This window comes from Benincasa hispida, chromosome 5 (assembly GCF_027475165.1).
Source record: "Benincasa hispida cultivar pf3 chromosome 5, pf3_genome.v1.1, whole genome shotgun sequence".
NCBI classification, from domain to species: Eukaryota; Viridiplantae; Streptophyta; class Magnoliopsida; order Cucurbitales; family Cucurbitaceae; genus Benincasa; species Benincasa hispida.
The window spans coordinates 15974843-15996462 of NC_143482.1; the positions used below are offsets into that span (position 1 = coordinate 15974843).

At 31.7% G+C, this 21620-nt stretch overlaps 1 non-coding gene across 1 annotated transcript; it reads left to right on the forward strand.

The window, feature by feature from the left end:
- Nucleotides 1-20824: 20824 nt before the first annotated feature.
- Nucleotides 20825-20896, forward strand: TRNAW-CCA (transfer RNA tryptophan (anticodon CCA)). Its single transcript has one exon. It is a non-coding gene; the product is annotated as a tRNA-Trp (tRNA).
- The last annotated feature ends 724 nt before the right edge of the window (nucleotides 20897-21620 follow it).

Genomic DNA, 21620 nt, shown 5'->3' on the forward strand with positions numbered 1-21620 from the left:
AACATTTTCTTTAAGAGAAATTTTAAGTCGCTTATTTTAAGTTACAACAGTTTTAAACATCTCTATGTTATGGAGGGAATTTGTTGCTAACGGCCTTAGCACATACAAATTATTTTCCATTTAAGCCGAACATACATCAACACCATTCTTCGAAATAAACACTTTATTTACTGAAAAATTAAGTTCATAATTACATTCGAGTAAAGACTTTAGAGAAATTAACTCGGGAACTATATATACATCATTTAAAATGATAAGCCTATTCTATAAAGTCAACCGAAGACCTCCCACTGCCACAATTGAGACGACGTACCTGGTTCCAACTCGCATCATCATCTCATTAGCACCAAGCTATCACTAGGAACTAATTTCCTGAAATGAAGAACAAACATGGTTAGTGGCCTTAGAGTCAATAATCAAGGAAGAATCATCATTCTCCACTAAACAAGTTTCCAAAACTAGTAAATCACATTTACCTTGTTTGGCCTTTTTCTTTTCAGCTAAATAACGTGGGTAGTTCCGCTACCAGTGCCTGTCTTGGTTGCAATGGAAACATTTTCTCTTGTTAACCTTCACTGGTTGCCTACCCCTCGGAGTAGCAGGTTGTGGGTTAGCAGGCGCCTTCCCCTTACCACCCTTTTTCTTCTTCCACTTTCTAGTGTCGGAAGTAGAAGGTGCAAACTTAGTTCCAGAGGTCGAACCTTTTTAGAAATTTTTGGAAGATGAGGCAACATTTGCCTCACCAACCTTCTTCTCCTTGCTTTTCAACAAAGATTGGAAAGTCTACAACTCATTGAGTAGAGTTGTAAGGTTGTAATCAACCCTGTTCAGAATAGCGTTACTTACAAAGTGAAAGAAGCTTTCTGGTAACAGCTCCATAATAATGCTAACCTGGCTGGCCTCATCAATTCTCGACTCGTTCATCTCCACCACATTGAAGTGGACTATCATATTGAAAACATGTTCCTAAACAGATATTCCTTTCTTCATGCATGAGTTGAAGATGTACTTCAGAGCATCGTGCCAAAGCTACGGGGACGATTGTTCGAACATTCCCCTCAGGGACTCCATGATCTTGCCTGCAGTGATCATGGGCTCATGCTTCTTGGCCAAAACATCGTTAAGGCTGGCCGAGATATACACTCGGGCCTTTTCGTTTGCCCGTTTCCAGCACTCATATGCATCTCGAACGTTTCGAGCAGCGTTAGAAGGTGGAATAGAAGGACACTCCTCCATAAGGACGAACCACAAGTCATCAATGATCAAAATCGTATTAATCGTATTCTTCTAACTAGCGTAATTCTCGCCAGTCAGCTTATCAACGGCCAGTAAAGACAAAGTAGCAGTAGCTATAATTTAAAATTGCTGAAAAAAGAACAAATTTAATAAGTCTACTTGCATTAAACTGCTTTTAGAAAACCAATCAAGTTTGAGCAAAATATTTATGTTGTACCCTAAGTGACATCTATTTTACAATGTTACTCTAGTGAGGCAAGACAAAAGTCACCATGGGGTGATCAAGTGCCCCTTCACTAGAATGAGATAATCTCAATCATTAGACATAAAAAACTTCTAGTAACTGAATCTAACAGTCACCATTGTTCGGTCAAAAATTTGTTAACATCCTTAAAAATTCTGTGTAAGTGTAACTCCTCATTTTAGGTTCTAGAGTCCTGCCCTAATGAGCCAGCTTTAGGGAAAAATCGATTAGGACAAGAGACTAAAGCAATCCTATTCATTGCTGAAGATCAAATAAAGAGTTATACAAAATAACTATCCTTTAGGGGGACACTCCCAGGGTGCCACGAGGCGATGTACTAAAATTTTATCCAACCTAATGAGAGAGACTAAGGGATATATTGTCACACCTCTTGCTCTCACTTACTATGAACATTCTCTCCATTCACCTTGTTATTGATCTCCCAAATGCCACCTATGGGGACACTTCAGTGGTGCCTCAAGGCCGAGGATAGATCTCACGGTATGAACTTTTAGGGAGAAACATGTAGAAGTAATGTGAAGTATCATAAACCCTAATTACCTCCCACTAAATGTTCTACCTAGGGTTCATTAACTTAGAAAATCCGGTTATTGATTTTAACTAAGTAGTTTGTTTAATTTTCTCAAAAACAACATTTTCTTTTGATGATTAACCAAGTTTGATTGAAGTCTTATTAAACACTTTAACTGACTTTCATCAAATTTACATGCATGTAACAAATCTATCTAACTCACATTTCTAGATAGGATCCCAGGCAGGGGTGCGACGTTTCCATCGACTTAAGTACCCCAGCCTAGCCAGAACCAGCCTTCGCCAAAAGGTCCCTTATAGATACATTTTTTTTTACATATTTAATCTTTTATTAGTCATTTTATTCCTATTAAACCGAATTAAAAGATTAAACTTAGGTTTCTAATCTTATTAGAAACGTGATCTTAGGTCTATCTCAATTAAATTTTAAAACATTTAAAAAAAATGATTAGAGCCTAAGGCGTGCATGCAACTCTTTATTATTGATTTTAATTCTAATTTCATTAATTATAACTTTTATAACAAATGAAACAATTAAAACCATTCACATTATTAGCTAGACATACATAAAGTATTTATAATTTTTATAAATAAAACTAAGGTGTCATGCTTCATGCAATGCTCATTCATTATTAATATATAACTTTTATATAACAAAGTAATGAACTAAGCATACATTCCATGCTAACATACAACCTTATATTATAACATTTATAATATAGATGATGCATGGATATACTTTAATGCATGCATATATTATAACTCTTATATTATATGATGCATGAGCATGCTTTAAGTAATTTAATCATGCATACTAATATATTATAACACTTATAATATAAAGATGATGCATGAATAAAATGAATAACCTATGGTGGATTTTAAAATTATATGACATACATTATGACATATAAGATAAACATACATCACATACACATTTAATAAAAGTTGATGGACTAGGATGGTGTATCTCAAAACCGGAAAGGAAATGCTAATCTATTACAAAAGTTTGAGTCAACCGGTTCGAACAAGTGAACTAGGTCTTGAACCGACCGCCTTGAAGCCTCGTCACTTGATCGTGTAGCAAATCCTTTGATCGTCGAGCAACAAGCGTCGAGTGTAAACGATCGTGTAGCAATGATCGCGTGGCTTAGGACTACAATGAGCATGAAAGTCCACCCGATCGTGCAACATGCTTCGATTAACACATGCCATTACGATCATGTAGCTACGAGTAGCAAGCACCGAGTATCTTATGCTATGTGATCGTGTAACTACTGACTATACGATGAGCATGATAGCCTACACGATCGTTTAGTGCGCATACCTTGTGTCGAGTATCAAATACTGTGCGATCGTTTACCCCCAAGAGTCTATGCGATCATGTAGCCAATGCAACACAATTGAGTAAACTCTTTACACGATCGCATAGCATTAGCTATGTGATCGTTTAGCAAATACGACATGATCGAGTAGAACAATTCTACACGAACGCATAGCCAAATCTAAATGATCGTTTAACTTAAGCTACACGATGCGACCAACATTTTGTCTTCTCTATCAAAATGAACTGCAACTCTTGCTTCTGAAGCTTCTTCACGAATGACTTAAAAAACCCAAAATGAATACAGACTCGATTGCAAGTAATTATGCCAAAAAACATAGGGCCCTTACAATTAAATTTTGTAAAAGTAAAATGAAAGCATTAAATAAAGACAACTATCCCGAAACATCCATCAACAATATCCACATACATTTAACATTTAAACGCATTGCAGAAACTTTAACACCCACCAAACTGTAAATGAAATTTAATACAACAAATGGAATTTGGAAATCAGAACACGACCTGGCTTTGGTACCAATTGAAGGAACTCTATTTACAGAAAACCTTTGAGTGGGCGCCGATCGTCCAAATTCCATTATGATTGAACGCATACGTTTATAGTCATACAGAACAAATTATACATAAAAGAGTAAAGTACAACATGCTTTCTAAATAAAACAAAGGATTAAAGATTATACCTTTGAAGAACCGTTCTTCAAGATAATCCCTGGCACGTAGTCGTTCACAAATGCGTCGAACAACTCGAACTCCCTCGAACAAGCAGAAAGCAACAACTCGATCCTTGAACCAAACATGACACTACCACTTGGCGACCTAAGTATTCTCGGTGTGAGAATCCAGGAGTGGTGGGCTCTGGCTAACTTTGGTTAGAGGGGAAGCTGAGAGTTTGGAGGAGGAAGACGATCGAGTAGGAAACAATGCAGTCTTGTAGACGATGAAGTCTATCACATAAACAATGTTACTCGATCGTTTAGTCTCTCAAGTAATCATGTAGAAAACTTTGTCTTACTTGATTGTGAAAGCTTATCTCATCTGGAATAATAAAAACCAATTTTCATTTATCTCAATTTTGCCACAAAAAATAAATAACTTCCCACTAAGGGGTGGTTAAAGAGAAAAAGAGTTAATTATCAAATAATTAATAAATTATAAATAAATATGATAACTAACTTATCATATTATATTTATAACCTATAGTTTTAATATTGCATCACATACAATATATAAACTGTAATTCTTTTCTTTATTTCATGCCATTTAATATAAATCATATTTATATTAAATTTAATAACTATAAATCTTATTCATAGAAAATATATTTGAATCATATTCAAATATTAGTTCCTTTAACAGAATTATAATGTATCATATACATTACGTCAATTATATCATATATAATTGAATTAATTTAATTATATCATATATAATCAAATTCCCTCCTATTATTTTGATCATTTTAAATTAACCCAAAAACTTATTCTCAACTTAAATCCATTGAGCTACCAATGGGACCTTATGGACCTGTAGTTTGAAACTCTAACGGTACGTGAATAACTGATTAAACTCTTTAATCACATTATCCACCATCTGTTAACTATCGGACACTCCCCTAAAGATCGACAGCTGAACTCTTCGCACTACAAATATATTTATGTTATATCTAATGGACACATAAATATATCTGTAGTACGAAGAGTGCAACTGTCGATCTTTAGTGGAGTGCCTAGCAGTTAACAGATGGTGGATAATGTGATTAAAGAGTTTAATCAGTTATTCACATACCGTTGGAGCTTCAAGCTACAGGTCCATGAGGTCCCCTTGGTAGCTCAAAAGGATTTGGTTGAGAATCAGTTTTTGGATTAATTTGAATTGTTTACATTAATAGAGAGATTTAATTATATATGATATAATTAAATTGTTTCAATTATATGTGATATAATTGTCATAATATATTTGATACATTATAAATTAATGGGAGAAAATAAATATTTGAATGAGATTCAAATTTATTTTCTATGAATGTGATTCATAGTTGTTAAATTTAATATAGATGAGATTTATATTAAATGCCATATAAATAGAGAAAAGAAACTATAGTTTATATTGTATGTGATACAATATTAAAACTATTCAATTTGGTGGGGTGGTTATTCAATTTGGTAATAGGATAATAAAATAAAAACAGTTTTTCTTCTTCTTCTACGTTAAATTGTGTTGAACGACTGAGAGAAAAGTTACAGAAAAGTTCTGTGAGTTTTAGTGTGATACTTCTCAATCCTCTTCCTCCACCTAGACTTTTCCTCCAAACCAAAATAGTGAGAGCCCACCACTTTTGGGTTCTCACCCCGAGAATACAAAGGTAGCATTGTGGTTGTGTTCGAGTTTTGGTTCGAGAAATTTTGAAGAAGGTCTTCGAAGAGGTTTGTGTCCATTCGAGGGAGGATTCGTGAAGAAAATGTTCTTCAAAGGTAATGTATCCTGAACTTTTTTCTTGTAAATGCATGCTGTAATTTAACTTTAAGTGCATATCTATTGTATGTTTACTATAAACTTTACATTCGATAATTTATGGAATTTTGTTGATCCGCTTCCCATCAAGGTTCTCCTAACACGAGTTCCTTCAAGTTGGACTATGATCTATTGTTCATTAGAGGGATAAGTGGTACTTAAGAAGTTAGATGTAACTATAGGGACAAAACGGTAATTTGGCCTCGCTATACCTACGAGCAATTTGGAAAGGGTCATCGTACGGTTGATTGGTTATATCCAATAGACACAGAAATATATCGGTAGTGCGAAGAGTGCAGCTGTCAGCCTTTAGTGGAGTGCCCGATATTTAACGGATGGTGAATAATTTAATTAAAGAGTTTAATTAATTATTTATGTATCGTTGGAGCTTTAAGCTACAGGTCCTTGAGGTCCCCTTGATAGCTCAATAGGATTAATTGAGAGTCAGTTTTTTGATTAATTTGAATTGTTCAAATTAGTAGAGGAATTTAATTATATATGATATAATTAAGTTGATTTAATTATATGTGATATAATTATTATAATGTATTTGATACATTATAGCTTAATGAGAGGACATAAATATTTGAATAAGATTCAAATATAGTTTCTATGAATTGGATTCATAGTTGTTAAATTTAATATAAATATGATTTAGATTAAATGTTATATAAAAGAGAATATAGTTTATATTGTATGTGATACAATATTAAAACTATAGGTTATATAACATATTTGATATAGCATATAATTTAATATATATAAGATATGATAAGTTAGTTATCATATTTATATTTATATTAATTATTATTTTAATAATAAGGGAGAGAATTACAACTCCCTTACCCTTCTTTTTTACGTGGGTGGTGGTTATATTTGGAATATTGAAAAAGAAAAGGTTTCTTCTTCTTGCCAATATAGTCGAATTTGACAGTGAGAAAAACAATAGAAGAGTTCTGTGTGTGTGATTTGGATTTTGTTAGTGAACAATTTCAATTCCTTCTTCCTCTCCACAAAATTCCCTCAAATCCAAAATTTCAGAGTCCACCACTCCTGGGTTCTCACCCTAAGAATGCCGAGAAAACCATTGTGGTCGTTTTTGAACTTGTTCGAGATTTTCTTGGAGAAAGTCTTCAAGAGGTTCGTGTGCTATTTGAGGGACTTCTTGAAGAAAGATCTTCAAAGGTGAAATTTCTAAAACCTTTTCATTAGCATGCTGTAATTTATAAATAAATACATATCTTGTTTCTTGTTTACTGTAAAATTTATATTCAATGAAAAATGGATTTTGGTCGATCTTACTTCCGCTCAAGGTTCTCTTCTTTTAGAGATCCTTCACTAAGGATGTTCCTCCCGCGTCAATAAAAAAAATATGGAGTTCATGTGCGTGGACTCCCCGCTTAGCAGAATGAAATCGAAGTTTTTCCTCCCTTGGCGAAGTGGAGACGCTCTGGGGTAGGATTGTTTGACGAAAGAAAAGGAAAAGAAAAGGTAAGCTCATTTGCCTTGACATTGTCTAATTTGATTGGTTCTGGGAGAGAGATCCATCCAAATATTAAAAAATAAACTTCAAGTGATTCTTTCGATCACATGCATGATTTTATAGCCATGCCTTAAAACCCTAATGAGATTGTCAAACGACCTGTCAATGATCAAGTAGACGCTAGGATTTTCGAGAGTAGATTAATTTCTAATGATAATAATGATTTGATCATTTTCTTAATTTTAAACTTTAATAAAGAAATTTAAACCTTCTCAATTGGATGATAATAATGATTTGATCATCTTCTCAACTGGATGATAATATTAGTAATGATTAATTCTGATGATAATAATGATTTGATCATCTTCTTAATTGGATGGAATGATTTGATCATCTTCTTAATTTTAGGCTTTAATTTAAACTGGTTTTTTTTCTATTTTTAGAAAAATAGTGATAATCCTCAATATTGAATGAAAAAAATGGACCACACAAATTATCACATCATTTCTCAAATTAATAACGAAATTACAAAGGATTGAACTTGAGAATAATTAAAAAGTTGACTGTATCCTAAATTGAAATTGAAGTCATAAGTTGGCAAATTCTGATGATGTCATATGTATTAGTCGTGACTGTTGGATCGAGTAAAATAATTTTGTTCAATTTGATATTATTATTTGGGCTAAAGTCTAATTGAGTCGAAAATAGGCTTAATTTAGCAAAAATCTAATTAGTTGGGCCAAAGGGCCGAATCCATAGACCAATTAAACCCAAGCCAACAAAGCCCATCTTAGAACTCTATAAATAGAAGAATTCTCTTTCATTTGAAGGGTTTAGAAATTTTAAAATCTAGAGAGGATAAGAGATCTCTCAACAATCAAAAGACTTCCTACCTCAAATTAAGCATACACATTTAACAATAGAATCAGGTGATTAATTACTAGATATTGGACCACATCTACTCGAATCAACATAAACACAAGTAAAACTCAATAAAATACGTTTCTCCATAAACCTTATGTGAACATTCTGTTAGTTTTTTTTTTTATTTGGATGATTTATTTATCATCTTAAATTAAAACTTTAATTTAAACTAATATATACTTTTAATTTTGTGATAGTTAAAAAAAAAATCTTTTTAATTTTGATTTAGATGGTTTGATTACTCTTTTAACTTCAAACTTTAATTTAAGCTAAAATATTATTTTTCTATTCTGGTATAAAATTTCATAATAATCCTTTCTTACATATATCTTTTAGTTTTATCATGATGATTTGATTGTCCTCTTAATTTTAATTTTTTTTCAAATTTTAATTTTTATCAAATTATTATTTTTATTATTCAAACTAACTCCCTTATTATTCTTTTGTAGATTTGTATTGATGTGTTAATCTAGAACTTGAATGGAGATATAAACTCAACTCAATGTTTGGAAAGGTAATTGGGTATATTACCAATATTTTATACCATTCAACCAACAGTGCATTCAGCTTTCATCACCACCGATCTCCCGTTGCCACTTCGGCTACCATCTCCAGTATTCAACTCCGACCGCATCCGACCACCATTATCAACTGTCAACTCCGATGACCATCTCAACCAACTACAACGATCATTATTTTAAATTTTTTGTTCATATAGTATCTTATATTTGTTCTTTATAGTAATTTGACATTAATAAAAACTCTTAGCATATAACAAACCAAATAAACTTGTATATAAAAACACTTTTGAAAAAGAATTGCCAAACACATGAGTGTTTTTATTTTAAACCATTTTTATCAAAAATGTGTAAATTAAAATAACTTTTTGAAAAATAATTTGATTTTCCCAAGTTAATCAAAATAGAAGGTTGTCTAATGGTAAAAAGATTATAGATAGGAATTTGGGAGATAAAAGGAAGTTGTCATATATATATATATATATATATATATATCATATAGAAGATTTGGTTGGACATTTGTGTAATTTTTTTGTTGGCACATATCATATATAATTTTTCTTTTGCATCACATACTTGGATTGAAGAATGTAGCTTTTGTTCATATTTTTTGTGCTAACCATGTAACATAATATTAATGGGGTCATTATATTACAATTACATTTTGAAGATATTTCACTTGCGATATAAATTTAAATGTGTATTGGTCCAATAAATCCAATATAATTTTGTATACTTAACTAGAAATGTCACACACAAAAATTTGTAAAATGATTGCTTAATTTTTTTTAAAAAAAATGAAATGCATATGTAAACATAAACCATAAACCCCATTTTCCAAAACTCTAAGCAATATATTGTACTTAAAAAACAATAAAACAAAGTATAATCATTGTTTATTAAAAAAAATGTGTAGAATTATTGAATAAAAAAGTTTCCAATAAAAAATAATCACCAACAAAATAGATTATTTGTCTTAGAAAAAGATGCACTAGATTCTCCTGAGATATGAATTTAACTCAACACTCCTAATATCCAAAACATAGACAAATGAACTTCTCAGACATATAAACTTCACATACATATTACATCATATTTGATCTTAGTACGCCAAACAATCATATGATTGAATCATCATGTAATTATTACATTACAAATCCAAAGAAACAAAGAAAAAAAAGAAACACAAAACAATATTAAAATATGTAATCTATTATGAATATTATAATAATAAATAGATACCAATTACTTAGTGTTCCAAAAGTCATGTGTCACCCTTCATGTTGTCCATGTGCCTTGTAATTATTCATGTTTGATGTCCATGTAAGTTCACATCCTACTTGTCACTTTGCCTATAAATAGTGGCATTTTATGAATATTAAAAATACACATACAATGGTGAGAATTCCACTTCAAATTCCACTAAAATTTCCATTATCCAATTTTATGTTTTTAGTTATTTTATGGGTTTTTTTAATTTGAAATTATATTTTAATATTATTATATTTTCTGCATACTCGTGTTCTCGTTGTGCTCCTCAATTTTACAACACATTATCAGCATGAGCTCCTGTCGTTTTTCCTGCTAAAGATAGGTCCTAAAAGTATGTTGATATTTCCCTCTTCGTTATAATTAATAAATTTAATGTTATTCTGTATATTTAATATTTATTAAATTTCTAACATAAGTACAATATTTTATGAAAGTGTTATCATGACAAATCTCGCAAAATTAGAATTTGTCGTTCTTGATATTAAAGACAATAATTATTTGTCATGAGTACTTGATGTCGAAATCCACCTGCATGCTATGAATCTTGGGGAGACTATTAAAGAATGAAATACGATATCTAGTCAGGACAAAGCAAAAGCTATAATTTTCCTTCGTCATCATTTCCACGAGGGATTGAAAATGGAGTATCTTACAATAAAAGATCCTTATGTCATGTGGAAAAATTTAAAAGAGAGGAAAGATCATAAAAAAAAACAGTTATTCTTCCTAAAGCTCGTTATGAGTAGATGCACTTAAGACTACAAAATTTCAAATCAGTAAGTGATTATAACTTCCCATTATTTAAAATCAGTTCAAAATTGTTATTATGCGGAGAGAAAATTACTGATGCCGATATGTTAAAGAAGATATTTTCTACATTTCATGTCTCAAATATGTTCCTGTAGCAGCAACATCGAGAGAAAGGTTTTAAACATTATTCTGAATTAATTTCATGTCTTCTCGTGGCCAAACAAAATAACGAGTTATTAATGAAAAATCATGAATCTCGACCAACTGGAACGATACCATTCCCTAAAGTGAATGCTGTGAATTTTAATAATAATCGTGGTTGAGGTCGAGGTCGCGCTAGATCGTGACCATGGCAGAGGAAGAAATAATTATTATTTTTGTGGTGGTCGTTTTAATCATTCAAATTTCAAAAGAACCACATAAAATGATGATCACAAAGGAAAAGCTCAACAAGATAAGAGCTCAAAAAGTGTTGAAAATAAAGATTTCAGATGCAGAATGACTGGGCATTGGTCACGAACTTGTCGTACATCAAAACACCTAGCTGACCTCTATCAAGCCTCCTTGAAGGAAAAAGAGAAAAATGTGGAAACAAATTTTGCATACCAAGATAATGATATATTTGACCCATCCCATATGACAAATTTGGATGTGGCGGACTTCTTTGAATCTCCTGAAGAGAAGATTGGCGTAGTTGATGGAACATCAAGTGTTTCTTTTGATTTTGAGAATATCTAGACTTAGTGTTATTGTTTTCTTTTACCTATCTTCATGTATTTTTAGTAACTTTTGTATATTTTAAAGTATTTTTCTTATTGTAATTATTTTCTTTTAATGAACCAGGATCAGTTTCATATATTTAGTGATTAAAAAATGAGTAAAGAAGATCAATGTCTGGTAGATAGTGCAACTATACATACAATACTTACAAATAAAAAAAAAACATTTCTAAATTGACAACGTTGAAAGGAAAAGTAAATACAATATCAGGTTCTGCAAACTTGGTCGAAGGTTTTGGAAAAGGAAATATTATTTTGCCTAGAGGAACAAAATTTACAATTGACAATGCATTGTTCTCTAGTCAATCAAAGAAAAATCTTCTAAGTTTTAAAGATATATGTTGCAATGATTATCATATTAAGACTGATAGTAAAAATAATATAGAATATCTAGATATCATGTCCATTGTCTCAAATGAAAAACGTATATTCAAAAAGTTGCCTGCTTTATCTTCTAGATTGTATTATACTCATATACGAGTAATTGAAACATATGCAACAATGAACCTGAATGCATCCAAACATATTTACAATTCGGTATGGGTCATCCAATATCTATAATGATGAGGAGAATTATTGAGAATTCAAATGGATACCCATTGAAGAACCAAAAGATTCTTCAATCTAATGAATATCATGTGATGTTTGCTCTAAGGAAAATTGATAATTAGACCATCATCAGCTAAAGTATGGACTAAATCACCTGCATTTTTCAAACAAATTCATGGTGATATATGTGGACCCATTAACCCACCAAGTGGACCATTTAGATATTTTATAGTATTAATATATGCATCCAGCAGATGGTCACACCTGTACTTATTATCAAGTCGAAATCTTGCATTTGCAAAATTACTTAATCAAATAATTAAGCTAAGAGCATAATTTCCTGATTATACAATTAAGACCATTCGTCTTGATAATGCTGGTGAATTTATATCTCAAGCTTTTGATAATTATTGTATGTCAATTGAGATAAATATTGAACATCCGTAGCTCATGTTCATACACAAAATGGTTTACCAGAATCATTTATAAAACGTTTGCAATTAATTGCAAGACCATTACTTATGAGAGCTAAGCTTCCTTCATCTATATGGGGAGATGCTATTTTGTATGCAGCGTCACTTGTATGTATTAGGCCAGTAGCTTATCATAAGTACTCGCCATTACAATTAGCTTATGGTCATGAGCCAAATATTTTCCATCTAATAATTTTTGGATGTGCAGTATATGTTTAAATTGCTCCATCATAGCGCACTACGATGGGTCCTCAAGGGAATTTAGGAATATATGTTTGATATGATTCCCCATTAATTATTAAATATCTTGAGCCCCTAATGGGTGATATATTTACTGCATGATTTATTGATTATCATTTTATTGAGATAAACTTTCCGACATTAGAGGGAGGAATTAAGAAGTTGGAAAAAGAATTTACATCGAATGCATAGTTATTATCTCATTTAGATTCCCATACAGATCAATGTGAACTTGAAGTTCAGAAAACAATTCAGTTACAAAATATAGCAAATCAATTATTAGATGCATTTATAGATGCAAAGAAAGTAACTAAGTCACATATACCAGCTGCAAATGTTCCATAAAAAATCGATATCCCAACACAATAAGTTGTCATTAATGAGTCTGGATCACGCCAGAATCGTGGTAGACTAGTGGATTTCAAAAATAAAAATCCTAAAAAAAGAAAAGTAATTAATAGTCAATAAGACTTGGCTCAGAATGTAAATACCCATAAAGAAATCCTTGATATGACGAGCGAGGAAGATGAAATACCTAGAGATAATAATCAGATTCAATAAATTATGTCATGACAGGAAAAAGATGGAATCAAACTAATGTAATTATTGACAACATTTTTGCATATAATGTTGCTCTTGATATTATATATGAAAATGATGTTCCTGAACCAAAATCTGTGGAAGAATGTCGACATAAAAATATTGGCTTCATTGGAAAGAAGCAATCGAGGCAAAATTCAACTCACTCTCAAAACGTCAGGTTTTTGGACCAATAGTCTGAACACCAAAAGATGTTAAATCTGTGGGATACAAATGGGTGATTGTGAGGAAAAGAAATGAAAAAAATGAGGTCACAATATATAAAGCAAGACTAGTTGCACAAGGTTTTTCACGAAGAGCTCGTATTGATTTTGAGGAGGCGTATTCTTCGGTGGTGGATGCAATTACATTAAGATATTTAATTGTCTTGATTGTGTATAAAAGTCTGGATATGCATCTTATGAATTAAGTCACAACATATTTATATGGATCTCTTGATAATGATATTTATATGAGAATCCCAGAAGGATTTAAGGTATCTGAAACATATACATCAAATTCACGGGAACGGTATTCAATAAAGTTACAGAGATCACTATATGGATTGAAACAATCAGGACGGATGTGGTACAATCGCCTAAGTGGGTATTTATTGAAAGAAAGTTATCAAAATAATCTAATATGTCCACGTGTTTTTATAAAGAAATCACAATCAGAATTTGCTATTATAATTGTATATGTTAATGACTTGAATATAATTGAAACTCCTGAAGAGCTTTCAAAGGCAATGGAATAACTTAAAAAAGAATTTGGGATGAAAGATTTCGGAAGAAATTTTTTTTGCCTTGATTTGAAAATTGAGCATTTAGCAAATGGAATATTTATTCATTAGTCAACTTATACAGGAAAAATTTTAAAAAGATTTTAAATGGACAAAACACATCCATTAAATATTCCAATGAAAGTCTATTCATTAGATATAAAGTAAGATATATTTCGACCTCGAGAAGATAATGAAAAACTTCTTAGTCCTGAAGTACCATATCTTAGTGTAATTGATGCACTTATGCATCTTGCTAATAATACAAGATCAGATATTACATTTTCAATAAATTTATTAGCTAGATATAGTTCTTTTCCTACAAAAAGACATTGGAACAAAATTAAGCATATACTCCGTTATCTCCAAGAAACAATCGATATGGGTTTGTTTTATTCAAATAAATAAAATTTTGATCTAGTTGGTTATGTAGATTCTAAATATTTATCTGAACCACACAAAGTTAGATCTCAAATAGGCTATCTGTTCACATGTGGAAGAACGGTTATATCATGGCGCTTGGTTAAACAGACTATAACGACCACTTCCTCAAATCATGTTGAAATTATTACAATTCATGAGAATGTATATGGCTAAAGTTAATGACTTAGCACATTCATGAAACACGTGACTTGTTTTCTAATAAAAATCTTCCAATAATATTATACAAAGACAACACAACTTGCATAGCCCAAATCAAAGGAGGATATATTAAAGGCGATAAAACAAAGCATATTTCACCGAAGTTTTTTAACACTCATGATCTTGAAGAAAATGACGACATCACTGTACAACAAATTTGTTCGAAGAATAACCTGGCAGACTTCTTTACAAAGGCATTACCAACCGCAACTTTTGAAAAATTGGTTCACAACATTGGAATGCAGTGACTCAGAGATCTTAAATGATGTTTTCATGAGAGGGAGTAAATATATTATATTCTTTTAGGAGTATGTATTATATGAAATACGTACTCTTTTTCCTTCACTAGGGTTTTTTCCCATTGGGTTTTTCCTAGTAAGGTTTCAACGAGACATATTATATATATATGGACATCTAAGAGGAAGTATTATGAATATTATAATAATAAATAGATGGTCATTGCTTAGTGTCCCAAAAGTCATGTGTCACCCTTCATGTTGTCCATGTGTCTTGTAATTATTCATGATTAGTGTCCATGTAAGTCCACATCCTACTTGCCACTTTTTCTATAAATAGTGACATTTGGTGAATCTTAAAAATACACATACATTGGTGAGAATTCCACTTCAAATTCCACTAAATTTTCCATTATCGAATTTTATGTTTTTAGTTATTTTATGATTTTTATTTTAAATTATATTTTATTATTATATATTATATTTTTTCCATATCCGTGTTCCCATTATGCTCCTCAATTTCACAACATAATAATTAATTTAACAATTCTTGAAAATATTTTTTTGGACATTCATGAAAATCTTCAAGAAATACAGTAGGTTAAAACGTAGAAACTATCCTCTGAAAGCTTCCGGAATTAAAATATATTTATATTTAGTAAAATAAATACATAAATAATATTAAAGATTATTGTCTGTTTACTAGCATCTTGGGATTCATGGCGCAATGGTAGCGTGTTTGACTTCAGATCAGAAGGTTGTGTGTTTGGTTCATGTTAGGTTCAATTTCTATGTATTTATGCTACTATTAGGAATTATCCTATTACCCTCGTAGTTTTGTTCTTTATTTTCTTTTGTCCCCTTTCCGTTTCACCAGTAGCCCCTTTCCATTTATCTAAAGATTCATGTTAATATAAAAGAATATTTATCATGATTTTGTACCTACTTTTTATTATTATTTTGTTTGAAGGTGGATATTATTTAAAAAAAATTCCTTAATAAGATAGGCAGTCTGATTCATTACTTAAAGGATGATATTCAATTCCAAATTGGATTTAAAAAATGCAATGAAAAACTATTCAATCATTCGACATCAAAATTTTGAAGTCATTGAGTCGAAGAAAACAACATGGGGTGTTAGGTGTAAAAGATATGGCAATGGGTGCACGTGGAGACTTCACGTTGTTTGTCGTAAAAAATATGGTAAATTTGAAATTACCTAGTCTTCCTGTGTGTATGTAAGACCGAGCCAGAATCACAATCAATTGGACTCAGATCTAATTGCATCTGAGGTAAGCAACATAGTGAAAAAAATCCGTCAGTTGACATCAAAATATTACAAAATATTATCTTGAAAAAGTATGGTTAGTCCGTTAGTTACTGGAAAGTGTGGGATGGAAAAAGAAAAACAATTGCAAAGATATTCGAAAATTGGATCAAATTGTACAATTTGCTACCTAGATGGATGAATATCTTACAAATCATAAACCCCAGTACAGTCGTCCATTGGAGGCTAAATGAGGTGGATTGTGATGAAATGATTGTAATGTTCAATAGTGTGTTTTGGTCGTTTGGACCTGTTATTTGAGGGTTTCAAGCATTGCAGGCCGAGAGTGGCAATATTGATGGAACCCATTTGTATGGAAAGTATGAAGGAACATTATTAATAGCTACATCAGTAGATGCAAATGGTCACATCTATCCAGTTGCATACACTATTATACTGGAGGAAAGTGAATTTATGGGATCATGTGGTGCATAGAAGGGAGAGAATGTGTCTAATTTCAGATAGACACAAAGGCATTATATCTGCGGTTAAAAACTTTAACAACGGTTGGGTTAGAATACACCACAGATTCTACTTGGGACATGTGGCGAATAATTTTAATGACAAGTATAAAAATAATCTATTAAAGAGTTTGGTGTATAGTGCAGGATAAAAATTTCAAGTTCGGAAGTTTAATGACTGTATGGTTGAACTTCAAATAGAAACCCCTAATTGCTTACAATATTTTACTTCCATAGATCCTAAACAGTGGACACAATCACATGATGGGGTCATCGTTATGGATGGCTAACCACGAATGTGGCCAAAAGTACAAATGCTGTTATGAAAGGAGACAGAAAGCTACCTATCATTGCACTAGTCCAAGCAACATTCTATCGAACTATTGCTTATTTCGTTACTCGTCATGTAGAAATAGAGACTGCTCTTGAATCGGACGAGTATTTCACAAGGTAAATTATTCACATCTTAGTTACCCACGTTTTTATATTAACTGTAGAGGTATTCTAAGTAATTGTCGTATTTGTTATAGGTATGCAGTAAAGAAAATAACTCGTTGTGAACAACGTGCAACTAAACATTCCATCAACATATTTGACCATCGAATAGGATTGTGTGACGTCACCACCTCAATTAACCCAATAACACTAAAGGGTGGAACCACTCACCAAATAAAATTAAGTGAAAGAGCATGCACATGCAATAAGTGGCAGAATTTTGGAATCCCTTATTCTCACGCTATGGTTATGTGTAAGACCATTGGGGTAGACTACTTTTACTATATTGAAGACTATTACAAAATACCTACTTATCTCGCATGTTATTCATCCTAAATTAAGCCCATCCTCGATAAGAAATGTTGGCCTGATCCTAACTTTCCCACTATTTATCCGGACGTGTCATGAGTTAGAAAAGTTGGCAGACCGTGTACTTCTTGCATGCAAAACGAGATGGATTAGAGGGAACGTTACAAGCTACGGTGCACAATTTGCAGAAAAGAAGGCATAATAGACGGAATTGTCCCAATCGAGCTCGTGATGTGACTTAGTTATTTATTTGTAATTTTCCTTATTGATTGTAACTTCTTTTACTTATTTATTCTTTATTAATTGTCATTGTATTTATTGATTGTATTTATACAATGAAGGGTGTATTCTTTACTAATTGTCATTGTATTTATTGATTGTAATCACATTGATTTTTAGTGAATATTTAAGTTAAATTTAATATTGTTTTTATGGGATCAAATGAATGGGGATGTTACCACAGGGTCATACAACGACTCGGTTTTGTACTTAAGCACAACCATAGATCCGAGGTTGTTTGGGAAGACGAGCATATTTATGCTATGCATTATTGGTGACGAGAGGCTGTTATTCGAAGGCAACAGAACCCAGACCCTCATATATTGGATTATCTACGAGCTGCAGGATTCTACATAGTCTCTTGTATCAAATTTACACAATTAGACTGGCATCTGATAATAGCATTAGTGGAACGATAGCGGCAGGAGACACACACTTTCCACATATTGCATGGAGAGTGTACAATTACACTTCAGGATGTAGCTATCCAATTTGGACTCCCGATTAATGGAAGACCATTGATTGGGTCACTAAATTATGATTAGGAACAACTTTGTGCCATTCTTTTAGGCGTAATCACGAATGAAGTCATTCTTAAGGGAGGCCGTCTTAGCCTGCCATGGTTAGCTGATCAATTTATCAACTTTTCCCATCTACCAGATAATACAGATGAAGAGGTCCTGCAATGATATGCTCAAGCATATATTCTCATTTTGATTGGAGACTTGGTATTTCCTGAAAAATCCAAAAGTATAGTGCACCTGATGTATCTTCCTCTCTTAATAGATTTGATGTTGTCGGGACTTACAGTTGGGGGGCTAGATGTCTTGCATGGTTATATAGGTAACTATGCAAGGGTGTAATTATAGATGACAAAGACATTGTAAGCCCACTTCTATTGCAGCAAATTTGGGCATGAGACGAATCCATCGATATGAGAACAACTTAGGTGATAGACCACTTGCAGTACGGTAAGTATATTTACCTCATTATTGTTGTGTTCATTATGAAATATTAATAGCTAAAATTCAACTTGTGATTGTTGTAGATGGAATGACAACTATTCTGTAATTAGAGCACCGACGCATGTTCTAGTATAGTATAGGTACATACTAGATATGCATATGCCTAACCAGGTAATATTTTATTCATTCATATATTATATATTGATAATGTTTCAATCTTCTGGTTCATTCATATCATTCATATTTTGACACATATGCATGTAGATTATTTGGGAGCCATACAATCTTCTCATCTAACTATTGTCGTCATATTGTCTCGATGGTAATGAGATATGGACATCCAGATGTCCACTCATATGCTTTTTCATTGTAGAGTGGAATCACCCAGATCGTGTAATGCGTCAATTTGGGATGTTACAACAAATTCCTCAACCTTGCAATACAGATGCCTGACTCCACTCACATGATCTAAGGGACAGGCATGAGCGAGACTGGATTGCATATTTGACAACTCAAATTTCAATATGGGAAAATCGTCAAAGTTTGGTTGTTAATGGACATCCTATTAACAACGATGTAGATACTGAGATTGGATATATTGAATGGTATTCCACTGTGAGCAGGCGATACATAACGAAAGAAAAAGCATCCTATCATTTGTTGGTATGAGTTTATTATTTACTAGGATTGTTTGATTTTCTTCATTGTACACCAAAATAAATTTTAAAGTCATTAACTTGTTATTCAATTCTTTTTCAGGCCAAGCTTCCAAATTTGACATTATCTGCTAAAAGAGCCTTGCGTAGACTTACCTCTATATATTGAGTGCGATATTTCGATTGTGATGTTCCAATGGAAGAACAAGGTGATCTAGCAAGACATCAGGATGTTCCTATTCGACCTAATATTCAGAATGAATATCCAACAACCCCACTCGATCATTTTACATATACTTTCATGATGTCCTCTTCCTCAACATTTGAATTTTTTTCAACCCTCAGTACACTAAGTATGGAAGAAGAACAAACTTCACATGTCCATCCAGATGTCCATGACCAGTATGAGACATACCAATATCGTGGTGAGGATATACACTTTACAAAGGAAAACCAACCATCAAATGTAAGTGGCCATGGCGATCGTGGACACTATGTGTCTCAACATGATTGATTTAGGCATAATAGAGGATCTTCTTCTAGTCGTGAATAAAGAAAATTGTACATATAATTAAATTTATCAATGAAATTCAAACACGAAAATGCACTTGTAGTCTACAACACATCCTAAAGAACCTTGAATATTATTTACAATAGTTGAAAGTTAATATCTATATTTTTGCATAAGTTTCTAACAACTTTAAACAAAAACAATAATTAAAAATTAATATTGAGTATATCAAATCAATCATAGAAATTTCTTAATCTTAAAGTAACATTATTGTTTATACGGTTAAAAAACTAGTAATATTACTATTAAAATAAAAAACGAGATTCATGAGATAGTTGATTTTAGATAAAAATGATTTATAATTAAACAAATGGAATATTATTAATTGTAAAAACACATAAGTAATGGAAGAGTTGGCTTTAGGTTGTTAAAATAATGAAAAAAAAATAAAAGCAACAATATTTTATTTTATTTTTTTTATTATTTATGAATGCGTCTCAGGCGCAAAAAAAAAAAGAAAAAATCCCAAATGCGTCTCTTGCATTTAGATAAAGACAAAAAAACACACAATTTTACCTAATTAAAATTTAATTCCACACTAAAAATCTAATTAACCCTATGAAATCTTCCTAAATTAAAATATATTTATATTTACGAAAATAAATAAATAGTGTATATATTAATATTGTCTTTTTAACAGCATCTAGGGATCCGTGGCGCAATGGTAGCGCGTCTGACTCCAGATCAGAAGGTTGCGTGTTCGATTCACGTCGGGTTCAATTCCTCTTATTTAAATTACCAGTTGAAGTACCCTATTGTCTTCGTAGTTTTTATTTATTTATTTATTTTTGTGAAAACTCTAATTTCTATTTCTTTTGTTCCCTTTCTGTTTCTCCGGCAGCCGGTCGCCAGCTCCACCACCCAACTGCGCCGCCCCTCTCAGAAGGTTTTATTTTTTTTTATTTTTTTAAATAATAATCATATTTAAAGTTTTTTTCTCTCACTTTGGCCCTCTATCCTTTAAAAATTTTCAATATTAATTCATTAAAAGTTCTCAGTTTTCTTTTAAGTATTAATATCCTCTATTTTTAGAATAGTGAAAATTCACAAGAAGATTTTATTACTTTTTAATTCAAGATTTGAAATGAATATAATTAACTTTTTATTTGAATAGAAAGATTTTTTTTTTTTTTTTTTTTTTTTTTAACTAGTATAAGCTTTTAATCTCAATACAATAAAGTTAAATAAATTAGCAACTTCTACGAAACTTTGGAAAAAAAACCATTTTAATACTTCTTTTTCTTAATAATTTTTTAGCTTTTTTTGTTTTTTTTAATTCTAAAAATTAATTTTAATTCATTGTTCATGTTATAATAAATGACTTAAATTCAGTAGAAATCCATCTAAAGGTCCAACAATCAAATAAATTCAACAACCAATTACAGTAAACTGTATAGGAGTGTTCAAATAATCCGATAATTGAAACAATCCGAACTATCCAAC